Consider the following 16,848-nt stretch of genomic DNA (forward strand, 5'->3'; position numbering starts at 1 on the left):
AGGCTTGCAAGGATACTAACCCTAGCGTACAAACCAGGAAATAGGCTCTGAGAGGCCAAGGGAATCTCCAGGACCACATGAACAGGCTGCTGATGGCAGAGCAAGGACAAGGCCAGGGCCTTTGGACTTGCTTTTGGAACTAGTGAAGGGTGTGGTTGCTATAGCAACAAGGTGGGAAAACTGAGGCAAGGAATGGGTAGCGGCATACTAACAGAGTTAAGCTGGTATCCCTTTCCCTCCCTCTCCCAACATTCCCGACCCCAGCATTTTGCACAGTTCTTTCATTTCCACCGAGCCTGGTTTTGTCAATGGACAGCAGCAGCTCAGAGAAGTTCCTATGGAACAGAGCAGAACTCCAGACTCCTGAGGTGTGGCTAGTACTCGCTTTAACAGTTGTCAAGACCCTGAGGTAGGACATTTATGTGAAAGGAGCTCACAGCAATGAGTGGAAAACAATGCCCACCTTACAGGGGACCCACTACTGCATGCTGCTTACAGGGGACCCACTACTGCATGCTGCTTACAGGGAACCCACTACTGCATGCTGCTTACAGGGGACCCACTACTGCATGCTGCTTACAGGGAACCCACTACTGCATGCTGCTTACAGGGGACCCACTACTGCATGCTGCTTACAGGGGACCCACTACTGCATGCTGCTTACAGGGGACCCACTACTGCATGCTGCTTACAGGGACCCACTACTGCATGCTGCTTACAGGGGACCCACTACTGCATGCTGCTTACAGGGGACCCACTACTGCATGCTGCTTACAGGGGACCCACTACTGCATGCTGCTTACAGGGAACCCACTACTGCATGCTGCTTACAGGGGACCCACTACTGCATGCTGCTTACAGGGAACCCATTATGCATGTTGGACCACCCCCCCAAAAAAAGTAAACAAGCCAACAAAGAACCAGCACCCAGTCCTGACAACAGCGTAAGACCCAGCCTTCTCTCACCTAGCACGTGAAAGGGCCACTCTGGGCAACGGAGCCTGACTCCTGAGCCCAGACCCTGGACCCCAACCCTGTTGAGGGGAAACTGCCTCAGGCTGGTAACCTAGAAGATGCAGCCTCTGTCCTCATGGCTCCCTCACCTCATCCCAGGGCTGTCACCTCCAGTTTTTATTCATTTCACCTCTGAAGGATTCTTTAGGGTAAGAACACTTGTGTGTTACCCCGTATTCTATCAACCTTTTAGGAAGAGTCCTCATGTGTCTATGGCTTAAAAAAAATATCTTTTCTCATAATCTCCAATTTTCAGAAAAACTATAAAACGAAAACAAGGACTGCCGTGTATCTACCAAGAATTGCTGATTACTCGCCTTTTGCAGGGCCTCCTTTATGTCTGTGCCCTCTCCCCATGTGTATGTCTAAATGGGTGTGTATCTGTCCTGGTCCATGAAAGATGCGACTGCAATGCTTTGCCTACAACAGCCCAACCACCTCCACCACTGCCGATACACACTGTCCATTTCCAAGCACTTCACTGAATGTCAGACATGTGAAGCAGACAGTGGTATCTCCCTGTTACAGACAGGAAACTGAGGCACAGGTCCCGTGATGAACACAGCCTCTCCTACCACATAAGCCACTGATATCTAAGACCCCAGTATAAGGGAAACAGATTGCAACGCAAACAGCCTTCAAGACCGTGGGCAACATCTAAAGGAGAAGCGTAGTGAGTCTATAGCAGAATCAAAGCGGTGGGGTGGAGGGCAGGTGTCCGTGTGTGCTGTATTCTCTGCTTCACAGCTGAATCTTGAACTGGGAAGGGGCCATGGGGGAGAGGGTGGGCTGGGCCCAGGGCTTCCTCCCACTGCCACTCCCAAGCCTCCTCCTCAGACAGCTGGGGCCGAGGGAAGGGAGGCCAGTGCGACAAGCGCTGCCTTCCTGGGGCCCCTCTGCTTGCTTAGCTGACCCCTGCAGGCTTCCTCCCAAGGCAAGACCCAGGTCTGGTCTTCACCTGCAGCCATGGCTGCCACACAGAGCAGCTGTACACGTGAGTGGTGAACGAGTTAGTCCAGAGAGCTGAGTGCTGGCTCTACCTTCATGGCGCAGGCTGCTCAAACCCCGAGATGCTTGTGAGCTTGTAAAATGGAGTGTCTGCATAGCATCCGATGAGATGGGATGCTGAAGGTACCCATGCACCGGTCAGGAAGACTCCAGGACAGTCAACACAAAAACATCTGCCCAGAGCTTTTCTGAAAACTGAGCCAGTAAATGGAAAAGGGCTAGGAAGCCAGGGTGCCCAGACATCCAAAAATGAGCAACGTAGATGTACACACAGACACACATGCACACACAGAAAACACACACACATATTACATATAACACACAAACACCCCACAAGCACACATACATGAATCACCACACAAATATCCACATGCTCACAGAACACTACACATGTATGAGCACACACACACATGCTTGCACATATCCCAGTGCATACACAAACACACCATCCATAGCATATCACACATATACACATCAGTACCCCATTCATATGCACAGAGCACCAATACCCACATACATACATAACATATATCACATATATAATATGTATATACATCCTCACATATAAAAACCATATACATTCCACAGATGTGTACATTTGTACCCTCACATTCACACACAAAACACCACAAACACCACACTTTCAGAACCGTGTAGATACACATATTACACATATACTACAAATACAATGGACGTACTACACACACACATCTTGAACATGGATCACATGCAAACACACAACACACTACACATGCCACAAATTATATAGGAACATACCACACATATGCACATACCTCCACATAACATACCACAGTCATACAAATACCAAATATACACATGCACACAGCCCCAATCATTCACATCACAGGTACTACACATACACACACACACACACACACACAGATCACACATATATACACACAAATAAATGTATGCGCCCACAATTCCACATCCACACATAATATAAATGTTTCACAGGCTACATACCTATATGCACAGTTACACACAAAAAAACACATAGGCAAGCACATGCCTTACATTTATACACACATCACAAACCACACATGCAATGCACTCTCAGATGCACATACACTACATATGCACACATATCAGACACTTGTACATACACACCACTCACGGAGGCTTGTGTCTCAGCACATCTTAAGCTTATCAGTGTCTCTCTGATACCCCTTCAGTCAGTGAGCATCTGCAGGAGAACATGCCAATCTCTGTAACCCCCTGGAGAGAGGGACAGGAGAAGAGGGGTAGACACGGACAATCTGCCTCGCTCAGGTGAGACAGTGGGCTGACAAGAAAGGAGGACAGGCACAACTGTGTGATGCTGGGGACAGTTACTAAGATCATACGAGCATGAGCAGAATGTCAGCAGATATATGAGCTCCGGCAGAAGGGACACGTGTTTGTGTGATATGCACATAAATGCATACACATGTGTGTGCAAATGCAGGAACAGGCTGAATGAGTGTTGCATGTGTGCATGCATGTAGACATGTGCGTGAGTGCACAAGGATATGAGCATGTGTGCATGCATATGTATGTGTGTGTCCAAGGAAATCACAAGAGCACGGGGAAGTGTTTAACTCAGGAGCTTCCTTCTTCCTGCACCCTTGGGGTCATTCAGTTAATAGCCCCCAGGAGACTTTTTAAGAGCTGAAGACAGGGTGCTCTAGGAGGGGACAGAGGTTCAGCCTCCAGACAGACGCTGTCCTGAGCCCCAGGACTCTCACCAGGGGCAGAGCTGCCTGTCTTGCCTGGGCACAGCCTGGGTGGTCAACCTAGCATGGGAGAAATGAATCACACTTTCTCCTTACAGCGTCAGGGCTTCACGAGGTCTGTGTGAGCCACAGGCTCCCCAGCTTCCCGCCATCCCTTCCCTGAATCCCGGCGCTCCTGTCAAATTAAAGAAGAAAGAACCACTCACCGCCTGAAAGCCAGCCAATACGGTGATTATTCCACTTTTCCTGGAATGAGCCTTCCACACTCTCGCTGGCTGAAGCCATCGGCAGCCAGGGTTCCCACCTCTCCAAGCTGCTCTCACACCCTCTGCAGCTCCCCAAGATGCTTTCAAGTAAGTCAGCACTCTGTGCGATCTTGCAATCACAATTACACTTGAGAGCATCCACTAAGCAAGGACTGGGGTGGGAGGAGGCAGGGCTGGAGGGCGGCACTCAGGGTCCACCTGGGATGCAAGCAGTTGGAGGTGGAGCCTGCCTCTCCTCCTGAGCTCAGCTCTGGCTGTCCTTTCTGAATGGGTCCGGTCCTGGGGGAGCATGAAAGACTCCAGGACAGAGGGACCTGGCTGTGATAGCAGCGGTGACGGTGGCAGTACTGGACCAGCCTCCCACAGAAGCTAAGAGCAGAGAGGAGAAAGGGGCTTGCTTGCCTTTACGCGTCACATCATATTTTCCGTTCTTAGACAAACAAAACAAAACCAGCGCACGGCGGCCTCCCCAGCATCATCAGCTCGTAAACCCATCAGAATTCACAGCCAGCCAGCAAACCCAGACATGGGTAATGCCATTAAGAAGCCTGCACAGCACCAGATGCCAGGAGGGCCTCGGTGAGGGCAGAGCCTGGGAGCTCTGCTGTGTCTGCAGACACACAGACTCCTTGCCCTGCCCATCAGGGCTGTTTTCCTGCTCAGAAGGAAGCACCAGGAACACAGAGTCTGCGGCGGCTCTCACGCAGTTTTAAAGAAAGGGGCTATGGGGGAGATACACCCAACCACAGGGCTACACAGGCCTTGAGCTGCTGTCGAGGTTCTGATGCCAGTATTAAAGCAATCTGTCAGGGAGAATGTGGAACCAAAAACAGAGCACAATCAGGTGGCCACGGCCTGACTTATCAACACAATCTTGAGTCTACTATCCTCTAGTCACTTGGAGAGCTATGGTATATCTCACCCTTAGCCTCATATCACCTGACGACTCGGGTCCAGACCCGAAGCGCTCAACTCCTCTGGAGGCAGCCCCCTGAACTGTGCACCTCTTTCAGAGTTGGATACGGATTCCCTGAAACCACACCAAACTTTGATGCTCCCCATGAGTCAGACAGGGCTACTTGGTGTGCGTTTTTCTATTTAAAGATCAGACGGGGCTACACGCAGACACCATTCAAGCCTGTAGCTTCTAAGAACTGGGTGCTAAATCCGGTCTCTTCGGCCCTCACTTTCCATCAACACAGGAGATGTTCTTGTTGACAACCGAGGGTTCTTTTTTCCACTGCCAGCTGCACAGGAAGGAGCAGCAATCGGGGAGCTGCCTGCCCCCCTCCCCCCGGGCTGGGCTCCGGAGGGGTCAACATCACCAACTCCCTCTCTGAATCCACGCCAGGGTGAGAGGAGACGGCGATGCTCACCCACCGTTCTTAGAATCCCATGTGAAACCAGCTGTGCCGAGTGGCACTCCCAAGCCAATAGGGGCGTCGGAAGGTGGACACGGGACACTCCTGCAGGACCAGTCCACCTGAAGCCAGCTGGGAGATGAGTCTGCTGACATCATCCTCTTGAAATCTTGGTGGAGGGACAAAACATCCCCACTCTGAGTGCCCATTTTCAGAGGATTAAGGACTAGTCAGTCAGAAAGCCAGGCAGCCTGTAGCCAGAGCTCTGCCCACTGGGGGACACGTGAGCGGCTCTAAATTTCCTCCCTTCCCTGGGGCGACCACGCTCTAGGAAAGCAGCCTATTCGTGCTCTAGCAATCACAGGCAAAACTGGAAGTGCAGCGCCACACCGGCCCCCCGGCCCCCCGAGGAAGACAGGAGCTGGGCTACTCAGGAGAGGAGCTGGGCACCCTAACTCTGCTCCAGCAGGCAGTGCTCAGACAGGACAGGACAGGCCTCTCCCTGCAGCTCTCCCTCTACCCCAGCTTTTCGAAGAGAAAGCAAACAGACCCTTGACCAGATGGAGCCTTCCTCGCTAATAAACCTAGCCTGAGGCTGAGACACGTTCGAGAAGAAGCAGAAAATTACCTTTCAGGAAGCCAACGTGAGGTAAGGGAGGGGGCACAAAGTACCAGGGCCGGCCTCACGCAGCAGGAGCTGGCTGGGGCCCCGTTCAGCAGCCCATCCTGTAGACTCTGCTGGCTGCCCATGTGCAGCAGGTCTCAGAGAGCCGCCCCCAGCCTGCAGCGCTACGGACAGCTCCCGGCTGGAAGTGGCAGCACACAGTCCCCTGGCTGCATGAGGAGCCACCAGGAGGGACAGCGAGGCAAAGAGGGAGGCAAGCGGGAGAGGAAGGGGTGGGGAGTGGAGCGGGAGGGCGGGAAGGAGGGAGAATTGATTCTCTCTCCTCCACTGGGACCACTGAGCTAAGTTGCCATGGAGAAAGGGGAGCCGCTGGCAGAGCTCAAGGCGGGCGGAGGAGCCATATGCCAGGGGAAGGCGTCAGCAGAGCCAATCCCACAGTTCTGCTGTGGCAACCTCCCCAAACAGGCCTTGGCCTGTGCACCAAGGCAGGGTGGGGCATGGCTGGACGGTGGGCGAAAACAGCCCTCCACTACCGCCACCCCAACGAAGAGGGAGGCCAGACAGCTTTCCTTCTCTTAGGTTTGCTCATCTATCGTCAGCTGGGACCCTGGACCTGCCTCTTCATGCCTCTGACCTCATGCTGCTCGCTCAGAACCCAAGGTCAAAGTCCCAGGAATAGAGACCCAGTCCCCTCCCCAGGCTTTTTAGAAGCACTGCCTCTCCTTGCCTCCTGTTTCTAAAACTCAGCCACCAAACCCTGAGTCATAGTTTCCCACCCTCAGGAAGGAGGGGATGCCCACCCACAGGAAGGCTTCTGTGGCCCAGAGCCACCCAGGCAGGAAGCCAAGATGGGAGGCTGCTGGGCACCTGCTGGTTAGAAAAGGGACCAGAGCATGGGCACCTGGACCAGGCCTATGTTGGACTGCATCTCTCACCTGCGCACCACCAACCTTGCAACTGCTGTGCAAACCCCACTGCAGGGCTGGCTTTGCCCCCAGCCTCACACACGCATGCACACAGGCACGCAGGCTTTGTGCTGCCGAGGTGGCTGGGGCAGCGCTGGAGCCTGGGCCGGAGTCGCCTTCTCCCTTCGGAGCTCACGGGGCCATTGCAAGTCTGGTCACATCTCTGTGCTTTCATTGCCTTGGTACAAACCGAGACGAGCATTTTCTTTACCAAGCTGCTCTTCTGGGGCACCGTGATGCCGGCAGACTCATGGAAGGCTGAGGCTGCGGACGCTGCGTCCCTTCCTGCTCGGTTTGGAAGCGTGGGGGCAGCATCCAGCACCCTGCCTCCCCTGTGCACTTGGCTGGCAAACCTCAGGATAGACAGAGCCTGGAGCCAACAGCAGTGCCCCCAGGCCTGCTGCTCCTGAGGGACATCTGAGGGCTACCGTACCCAACCTTGCCTCTGAAGCCTGTAGCCAAGGAAACATTTCTTCCTAGCCTCCCCACACACAACGATTTGTTATGAAAATGTCCCTGCATATGAATAAGTCAGAAAAATGTTATAAGGAGCACATACGTGTATTCACTACCCAGATTTCTACTGTTTGCTCTCACTTTTCTAGTGTAAAATGCAGCACAGAGCCTACCATTTTCATCCATCAGAGCACACACTGGAGTGGTACACCCACCACGTCTATCTAGCTGCAGACATCTGCATCACCTGAGAGGCTCCCACGGAGAGCCATTCCATTACTGCTGCTCTCTAGCCCCTGGCCAGCACTCATCTACTGTCCACAGACAGGCTTGCTCTCGGCGTTTCATACCCATGGAACCTTCTGGACTGCCTTCTTTCCCTTCCCATCACGTTCTCAGAGTCCATACAGCGTCGTGACCTATACAGTAATAGTCTATCGATCAGACAGAGCTCACTGTACACATCTACTCACCACAGGATGGCCATGTGGATTAGTTCTACATTTGGGTTATCCTCTTCTTCTTCCCCTCAGAACCCAAGGAAGGGCTCTAGGCATTTAGTCTCTAAGCTACAAGCCCCCAGAGACCCTACACTGAATGTTTAGTCACTTGACTTTCCAATCAGCAAAGCTCACCCATGTCTGACATGGGGACGAAGGCAGAAGACTCCAAGTGGCCTCAGTTGCCTCCATCCGAGGGAAGGGGCCAGCGGGGCGGGAGGACTCACAAGTGTCCCCACAACACACCTTCTGACAGATGAAGCCAGGTCCCAGCGCCACCGGCATTCCCTCTTTAGCCTCTCAGGTCTCTATCTCATGGGGTTGCTTCAGAGACAAGGCCAGTGCTGCCCAATGGAACTCTCCATGAGGATGGCCACGCTCTTCCTCCACCAGCCAGGGCAGCTGTTGCTACCCCGCAGGCCTAGGTGGCCAAAGTGAGACTCAAAATGTGGCTAGTGTCAGTGGGGAATGGAATCTTCCATTTTGTTTCACTTTTGTTTACATCTGAAATGGAAGGTTCACATGGAGCTGTGGCGATTGCCAGGGACAGGCCAGCTGTAAGGGCAGAAGAAACAAATGGCCTGGCTCCTCGACCTCATCTTTCCCCTTCCTCTCTCTACTTACCTCAGCTGTCTGGGCGTGGGGAGGCTTCTGTCTGCAGCCTGGACCAGACAGAGCCTATCTAGAAGGACAGCGGGTATGTGGTGGGGCTCTCAGGGAACCAAACGGACAGCAGCTGGGGAGCCGGCTCCTCAGACGCCATAATGACAAGAGTCTCTGCCCCCGACCTGGACCCTCCTCTCTGCCCTGTTCTAGAACCACCCCCTTCCCTGTCTCCCCCAGCAACTCCTGAGGTCATCCCCGGAATGTCTGAGCAGGGGCTGTGGGATTGGAACTTGCCTACCATCTCCACGCAGGAGCAGACCCCTGGGTGCTTATGCAGAGAGTACAACCTTGGTGCCGGGCTAGGCTGAGGGTCAGGCGCTCGGGGAGACCACCCCCCCCCCACAGCCGCTCTTCTGGTGTATGGGTGGTCTCACGTGACCCCAGAGCACCCGCTGACCCTGCCGGCTCCCTCTGCAGACGCAGGAGGACACACTCAGAAGGTGAAGTGACTTTTCCCAGGCTCAGCCAGCAAGGCTGGTCCCAGGCCCAAGGCCACCCTGGCATGGAGAGTTGCACAAGCTCACTCTCCTGGGACCTCCAGTGCTGGCCAGGCAAAGAGCTATTTGTCCCCAGTCAGCAGGGATGAGAAGCAAGAGTGCGCCATTGCTCTCCTGCCCCCAGTCACTTGGACGTGTCATGTGAGATCACGGTAAGGTGGCCACGAAGACTCGGGGGGCAACTTTAAACACAGCCATGAGCACCGCTGGCTTCGGTCTCTGTGGTCACCACGTCCAGAGGCAGCTGACCACAGAATGAAATGAGGAGGGAAAGGCACCACACTGCGCATGTGCAGATGTCTCTCCTGCCGTTACCCCTCCCGAACGGGGCGGGGGCCGGGGGTCTCTTTGTGGGAATGTGCAGTGTGACAGTCCCTCACATGGCTCTACGGAGTGTTTGGCACTACAGACATCCTAGAGAGTAAGCTGGGTGCACAGGAGGACATGCCCAGGTCACAGGCAGTGCTCTGCCTTCTGCACAAGGCATTGGCACACTCTGGCAGAACCAACGCCTTCAGACACGGAGGGGCGACTGTCAGGCTCTGAGACTCCTGCTGTCCTGTCTTGAGGACAGGCCTGTTCCCTTCCTGCAAAGTTCTTCCTTACCTCCCAGCTTCCCATGCTCCTGTAGCAGAAGGGCCCAGGGGTCCCACCACAAACCTGTAGGGACACCTTGCCTCCCACAGCTCAAAATCCCAAGTGGCCCCCCTGCTTTATCCCTGTTGTCCAGATGGGGCCACCTCTGCCCCAGGGCTTTTGCACTCACACAGTCTCCTCCTGCTAGCCTCTGCTCAAGTCCATTCCCCTCGGGCCTGCTGCCCACTTCCTCAGTTAACCCTGCCTCCTGTCCTGGCAGTCCCTCGGTCCTCTCACTTCTTCATCTATCAGCCCTCCCCTAACATCCGATGTACTCCTTGCTGGTTGTATTTTCCGATGGTGGTAAACGTTAACGTTTGTTATCCCGACAGCTCGCTCCAGTGGTATTAAGAGCATTAGCACGGCTCTGCCGCCCTCACCACTATCCCCATAGCCTTTCATCTCCTAAACACGAACTCCCCGCCCCAGCCCACTCTGGTACCCTCCGGTTTCCTTCCGTCTCTATAGCTCTGACTCTAGTGACCACTTGTTGGTGTCATTACGGCACGGAATTACCCCACTGTCCCTCTGTGCTTGACTTCTTTCCCTCAGCAGTCCATCCAGGCTGCGGCACGTTCCTTTCCACGACTGTCTGTCAGGCTGGGTGGGGTAGCACATGCCTTTGTTCTCAGGACTTGGAATTTAATCTAGTAGGCAGATCTCTGTTAGTTCGAAGCCAGCCTGATCTACAGATCAAGTTCCAGGACCTCCAGAGCTACATAAAGAAATCCTGTCTCGAAAGACCAAAACCAACCGAATAAAAGAAGCAATTGTCTGTCTCACTTGCTAGAATGGAGGTTTCTAGGACGGCTGTATTCACTGTTGTATTGCAGGGTATATGTGTAAGAATACCTGGTACACAGCCAGGCCGTGGTGGCGCACACCTTTGATCCCAGCATTTAGGAGGCAGAGGCAGGGGAATCTCTGTGATTTTGAGGCCAGCCTGGTCTACAGAGTAAGTTCCAGGATAGCCAGGGCTACACAGAGAAACCCTGTCTTGAAAAACAACAACAACAACAACAACAAAACAAAAACAAAAACAACCAACCAAGCCAACAAAAAGAATACCTGGTACCAACAGGCACTGAGCAAGTGTTTTGAACGGATGAATAACGGGCGAGTACACAGGCAGACGGATGAATGAATGGACAGGCAGGTGAATGAGAAACAGATGGCTGGCTGGATGGCTGAATGAATGACAGACAGATAGATGGAGAAGCTGCAGAGTTAGTACCTCATTTTACAGGTCTGTGCCAGGCCAGAGTTATATGCAGACTTAATTCCTGGTCCTACCCAATGACGTCACCATTTGTCCTGAAGCCCAAGCCCACCACCCCTAAGGTGTGGCCATATTCAGTGTGGCAGGACTCTCCCCAAAATTTCACAATGGCTTTTCTCATATGGTTTAGCCCCTTTAGGGTATTCTTCTCAGATGTGGCATATCCAGGGAGAATTTTCTAGAGAACTAAGAATTCCTAATTACAATATTTACTTGTTTTGTTTCTGAAACAGGGTCTCTCCATGTAGCCCTGGCTGGCCTAGAACTCGTCTCTGCCTCCTGAGTGCTAGGATTAAAGTCTGGTGCCACCACGCAGGACTCTCAGCTGCAAGGTGAAGGTGCCTAGGCGCCTCAGGCAGCAGCCGCCAGTACAGAGTGCGGCAGAGAAGAGAGTGGGGGCCAGGAAGTGCCTGGAACACACATCCCACCAAGGAGCAGAGCCTGCCGAGGCCAGGGCAACGGCAGGGTGGGCTGAGGGCCAGACCTTCAGCCCTGCCTGCGGCCGGGCCCACAACCTTGGTGGCAATTTGCCTCTCACCTTTTCCACGGCCTGCCTAGCTATTTATAGCCATCCTCTATCTGAAAACTACTTTGACCATTTTTTTCTGAGCTGGACGGACTTGTAAACTGAAGTCAGGAGGACCCCACCTTCGTATTCAGGAGGCTTCACGATGTGGCCATACTTGGTCTGCCTGTACCCTTGCCTTGTGATGGGTTCCCAGGGCCTGTGAGAGTCACAGGTGACTCATCCTCCGCCAGGTGTGTGGTGCTCCAGGGGAGGAGGCATCCATGCAGCAGCCCAGGCAGACCTCAACTTGAGGTGCTAGAAGATGGGGATCCTATAAAGCCCAGGTCACCTCGGGGTTACTCTCTGCTCTAGGAGGAATGAGCATACTGTGACAGTGGCTAAACAGCTGTACCTTTAAATGATCTGGCCCACAGATATGAAAAACATTCGCACTCTGTGGCTGTTTGCATCTTTGGTTATTTTTAGGGTGAACCCAGTTGCCTCCCCTTGGAACCGGATGAAGCCCCAGAGGAGGCACGTAGTCCTTTTTCCCAGATGGGGGGTCCTGCTCCTGTTTCCCTGGGAATGAAGTTCTGAACATGAGCTGTCTGGGGGAACCGCCCCCCAGCATTACACAATACACTCCGCTCAGGCTCACTCGAGGGACCTGTGCACCAGGAACAGCTTTGCTACTGTTGTGAAGATCTGCTGCTGACATCGGGCCACCCACCTGCACCCAGAGAGCCCCTGGCCACTCCCGGGGTCTGAAGGGAAGAAGCCGTGATGCAATCCCCTACCTCCACCCATCAGTCCCAGCCGATGGGAATGTCTGGCTGGCGTATTTCTAGAACAAGCAGCAATTAGAGGCGATTTTCTCTCCTGCCCCCCCTCCCCAAAACAGAAATAAATCAGTGCTACCAATCTCCCAGCTAATGATTTCCTCCATTAAATTAAAAAGAAGAAGAAAATGTTTTTTAAAATGGATTATCAGCCCTGTGCTTTCAGAGACCACATGACCTGTCAGCTTCTCTCAAGCCCGGATGCATCAAGGCCCCTCAATTAATTTTTAATAAATAAGACAATCACAGTGTAAGACTCACCACCAGCCTCCCCTCCCCGCCCTCACACTGGCACACAGGGCTGGCCTTTGGCTGACTCAAGGCACGGAGAACTCCTTCTGTTTCATAGATGGGAAGCAAGGCGGGGAGGAGAAGCACTGTAGCCCACACCCTAGGATGCTGCGGAGCAGGCCCAGCTGCGGGGGCATGGAGTGCGGCTTTCTAGGGGCTCCTGTCTAGAACCCGAGCTGAGGAGCCCAAGCAGGGACAGGGTGAGTTACTGCCACCTATGGTACCGATGGCAGCACTCGGTGACACAGCACACCCCCGCCTGTCTTAAAGTGTCTACTCCAACAGCGTGGATGGGCCCAGAAGACTCGGTGCCAAACTCAAAAGGCCACGTGTCCTGTGAGCCACTCACGTGGCTTGTCCGGCAGAGGGACGTCCACAGACTGCACAGTACGGGAAGGTGCAGCATCTAGTAACGGGTCGAGTATCCGCTGGAGAGATAAAGATACTCTGAAAATAGGCAGAGTAATGCCACACAGCGTAGGGAACGCGGTCCATGCGCCTGACGTACGTGTTTACAAATGGCTAGCATGGAAAAGTTTACAATATGTGTAAAAATGTCTAGTGAAAACACAAGACAGCAGAAGGCAACTTCTCAAATGCCATTTGGAAACACAGGAGTGCCCAGCTACTCCATGGTGACTGCTGCAGAACCCTCTCTTCCTAGGGCTCCTTGTGTTGCCCAGTGTCCCTGGGCCAAGGTTTCCTGTTCCTCTGATAGCTTATGACATGCCAAATGCCAGAGGGCAAGCAGGGGCTGTGAAGGCCCAGGGGACATCTTCTCAGGGAGGGACCGAGGGGCCTTTGCACTGGCCATCTCCTCTCTCTGGAACGCACTGGCCCAGATGTTACATAACTTGCTTCTTTTGTTTATTTGTGTTTTTACAGAGCGCTCCTCTCTGACCATCTACAGTCAGAGGGAGGCAGCCAAGGCCACTGGGCCAGGGAGGGGGCACCATGAGCAAGGACAGGAGTCCCAGGGAGCCCAGCCTGCCCATGACAAACAAGCACCCAGCCCCGTGGCTCTTCCTGGCTGGAGGGAAGCCGTTCAGAGCTGACTGCCAAGGGCTGGCACCATCCTTAACCAGCTAGAGGGCCTTGGCACGTTCCCTCATCCCTCTGAGGCTTGGGTTTTCTCCTACACTGTTGGGGAGCTCATAGTGCATACCTCCCAGGCTTTTCCATGGACTCCATAAATGACGCACAAATAGTGCTTAGCATATGGCAGGGCCCTAGTCAAGTCATAAATGGTAAAGACAAATGGATTATGACCATAATCTCCCCATCATGCAGGAATGTTCTTCTTAAGAGGATCAGGGCAGCCATCCCAGAAAGCTCAAGAAGGCCACCATGTAACACTAATCACTCAAGGCTGGCCAGGGACAGGGGCCACCCTGGGCCATACGACCAAGGCTCACAACATGCAGATGAACTGATCTGAACCTTTGTTCTACATTTTACATGTGGGGAAACCAAATCCCACAGAGGTTAGTAATTGGTCCCCAGGTCACACAGGTGATGACGCTGGATCCAAACTCTGCTCCACTCCTCCAGGCTCAAGCTGGTCAACGCTGTTCCACAGTGTGTGTCAAGAGAAGCGAGGAAGGAAGCAGGCACAGGGGGGCCTGGAGCAGGCAGAGGCTCACCCCAACTGCTTCCCCAGCTCTGACATGGGGACTGCACGAACCTCGGGAAGCCTGAGGGAGAGGTCTCAGGGCACGTCTCCTGGGCACCCCACAGCATGGTGGGACAGGCCTGGTTCGTCTTGAGTCTCCCCAGGGTCAGGACTGAGAGCTCCATACTGCATTCCCCTAGGCTAGCTGCTTAGGTTAACATAGAATACAGCTGACTCCCTCAGAGCCAGGATTAGGTGCTGAGGGAAGAGCTCCACACCTCTGGCTTATGAGGTCTTCAAAGACCCCGGCGACCCAGAGATGTGGGGGTCCTTAACACAGGTGGAAGATTCTATGTGCACACCGAAGGGAAGTGCTTCCAACGTGGTGGGATGGTGCAGGCTACCCTCCAAGCAAGTCCCCAGAAATCCCTAGAAAACTCCCAGCTGGTGACTCACAGCCCGCTACAAACACAACTTCTAAGTGGGTCCTGCTAACCCTCTTGCTCCAGGGGCCCACGGTGAGCAAGTTAAGACGCAGATATACAGGAAATGATGCCACTGTCTCAAAAGCCCCCCAGGACTCCCTTCACACTTAGAATCACATCCAAAGTCTTCACCATGACCTGAGTCCCCCAGGATGGCGCTCTGCCTCTCTCTTCACTTCCTATGGCCTTTCCTCTCTTGTTCTGTTCCAGTCTCAATGTTTCTCAAAAGTGCTAAGCACACTTCTACCCCAGGACCACTGCCCTTGCTGCTGCTGATTTCCTGACGATCACACAACTTTCTTCCCGAGATGCCCTTTCCAACCACCCCGTCTAAAACCCCTCCCTGCTCCCTTCCTTTCCTGCTGCATTTACACTGGTGTCTCAGTCACTGTGAAGGGACACCACGACAAGGCAACCTCTAGCAGGAAGCCCTGAACCGGGGCTCGCTTGCAGTTTCAGAGGTGAGTCCACGATGAGCAGGGTGGGGGCGATGGCGGCAGGCAGGCAGGGCTGGTGCTGGAGCAGTAGCTGAGAGCTTACATCTTATCCACAAGTTGGAGACCGAGAGACAGAGACAGACAGAGACACTGAGCCTGGCTCTTAAAACCTCAAAGGCCACCCGCAGTGGCACATCCCCCTCCAACAAGTCCACACCTTCTAATCCTTCCAAAAAGAGTTCTACCAACTAGGGACCAATTATTCAGATATTTGAGCCCACGGAGGCCTTTGTCATTCCAACCACCATAATGATTAAAGTGTATTTTAGGGAAGGATTTCTTGTGGCTTCCTGATCAATCCCCAGTGCTCAAAATACACCTAACACACCAGGGGTGTCTAGAAAGTTGGCTGGTGGCTTTAGAAGGTGACTGGAAGGAGGGTGAATGCTTCTGGCGAAAGAGAAACACAGAGCTTCGATAAGCACACGTGAAAGAGTTTACATGATAAGCTAAGACTTCTCCGCCACCATCACCCTCAAAAAGGCACCAAGCCTGAGAAGTTTTACCGGTGATTCTAACAAACCTCTGAAAACTCAGGGGACCGGATACTCGGTGCTAAAGAGGACAGGGACAGGCACACTTCATAAACAAGGCCCTTGGAGCAAGCCCTAAAGTAGGACAGGTGTGAAGCACAGCAGTGAGAACTTGGGTCCCCCAAGGACTCATATGCAGTGCTCTTCTGTGACAAGGTTGCCTTCTCCAGAAATGTCCCTCTCCATCCGGCCTGTCTTCTCCCACTTCGTCTCCCTCACCCAACACTTTCCATCACCCTGATCACTAAAGCACAAAGTGAGGATTCCACAAATGTCAGCCACTGTTGGACAAATTGTTTGTGTGTCCATTTCTGACTAATTAAAAAACAAAACAGGAATTACATCTCCTTCATCCTGGTATCCCTGATGTCTAAAAACACAGCAGGCATCCAGACACGGTTAGGAAAATGTACGGCATATAGGAAAGCCTTGAGGCAGTCAACACGTAAGAGAAGCCTTCACGAGCTGCAGCTGCGGGCACGTGGGCCACAGTGCCTTGGCTGGCTGGGTCTAAGCCATCCTTAAACACGTACAGTGAGTGTGGTGGCAGGGCCTTGGGGAAGCTGAAAACACTAGTTTGTCTTTCTCAGGCTCCTCCTGGGAGCAAGAAGAAGGTGACCAACAGAAGTCACGCCTCCTCCCCAGTGAGGCTGAGGGGCACCTAGAAGGGCACATCTATCTAGCTGTCTACCTCTTTATGAAGTTCAATTCCTCCTGCTGGGGGCTGGAGAACCAAGTGAGAGACGAGGAAGCATCTCAAGCAGCCTACAGGCCAAGCTGAGGAAGAGGGAGAAGAACACAGGAGCGGAGAGGACAGATCTTCCCCCCCACATTCACAAAGGTCCAGACATCCCTGCTTCACCCCCAATTGCAGCCACTCTTCAGACAAGCCCGAGACGTCCCCGTCATCACTGCTCTGGGACTAGGCCGAGTCCTTCACGGCCACATCAGCCCTCGGGTGCAGACCAAAAGCTGCTAGTTCCGTGAGGCAGGGGGATAACTGGGACCTTCCAGACCATAGATATAGCAAAACATGGCTCTTTATGGCTCTGCTATGGCCATCAAGACCTGTAG

General features: G+C 53.4%; 1 protein-coding gene and 1 long non-coding RNA gene across 14 annotated transcripts in view; one reads left to right on the forward strand and one right to left on the reverse strand.

The window, feature by feature from the left end:
• Window positions 1–16,848, reverse strand: part of Pitpnm2 (phosphatidylinositol transfer protein membrane associated 2) — a 133,557-nt gene that overhangs the window by 67,165 nt on the left and 49,544 nt on the right. The window contains exon 1 of one of the 13 annotated variants that reach the window (XM_028885813.2): window positions 6,014–6,594. The exons of 11 other annotated variants lie outside the window; for them this stretch is intronic. The gene's annotated coding sequence lies outside the window, so the exon portion shown is untranslated. Of the gene's footprint in view, window positions 1–3,964; window positions 4,458–6,013; window positions 6,595–16,848 lie in introns of those variants that run through there. One more of the 13 variants, XM_028885814.2, reaches the window with a different exon arrangement.
• On the forward strand, window positions 5,954–10,519 carry LOC119086591. Its single transcript, XR_005089915.1, has 2 exons — window positions 5,954–6,034; window positions 6,590–10,519. It is a non-coding gene; the product is annotated as an uncharacterized LOC119086591 (long non-coding RNA).

This window comes from Peromyscus leucopus, chromosome 23, assembly GCF_004664715.2.
Source record: "Peromyscus leucopus breed LL Stock chromosome 23, UCI_PerLeu_2.1, whole genome shotgun sequence".
NCBI lineage: Eukaryota > Metazoa > Chordata > Mammalia > Rodentia > Cricetidae > Peromyscus > Peromyscus leucopus.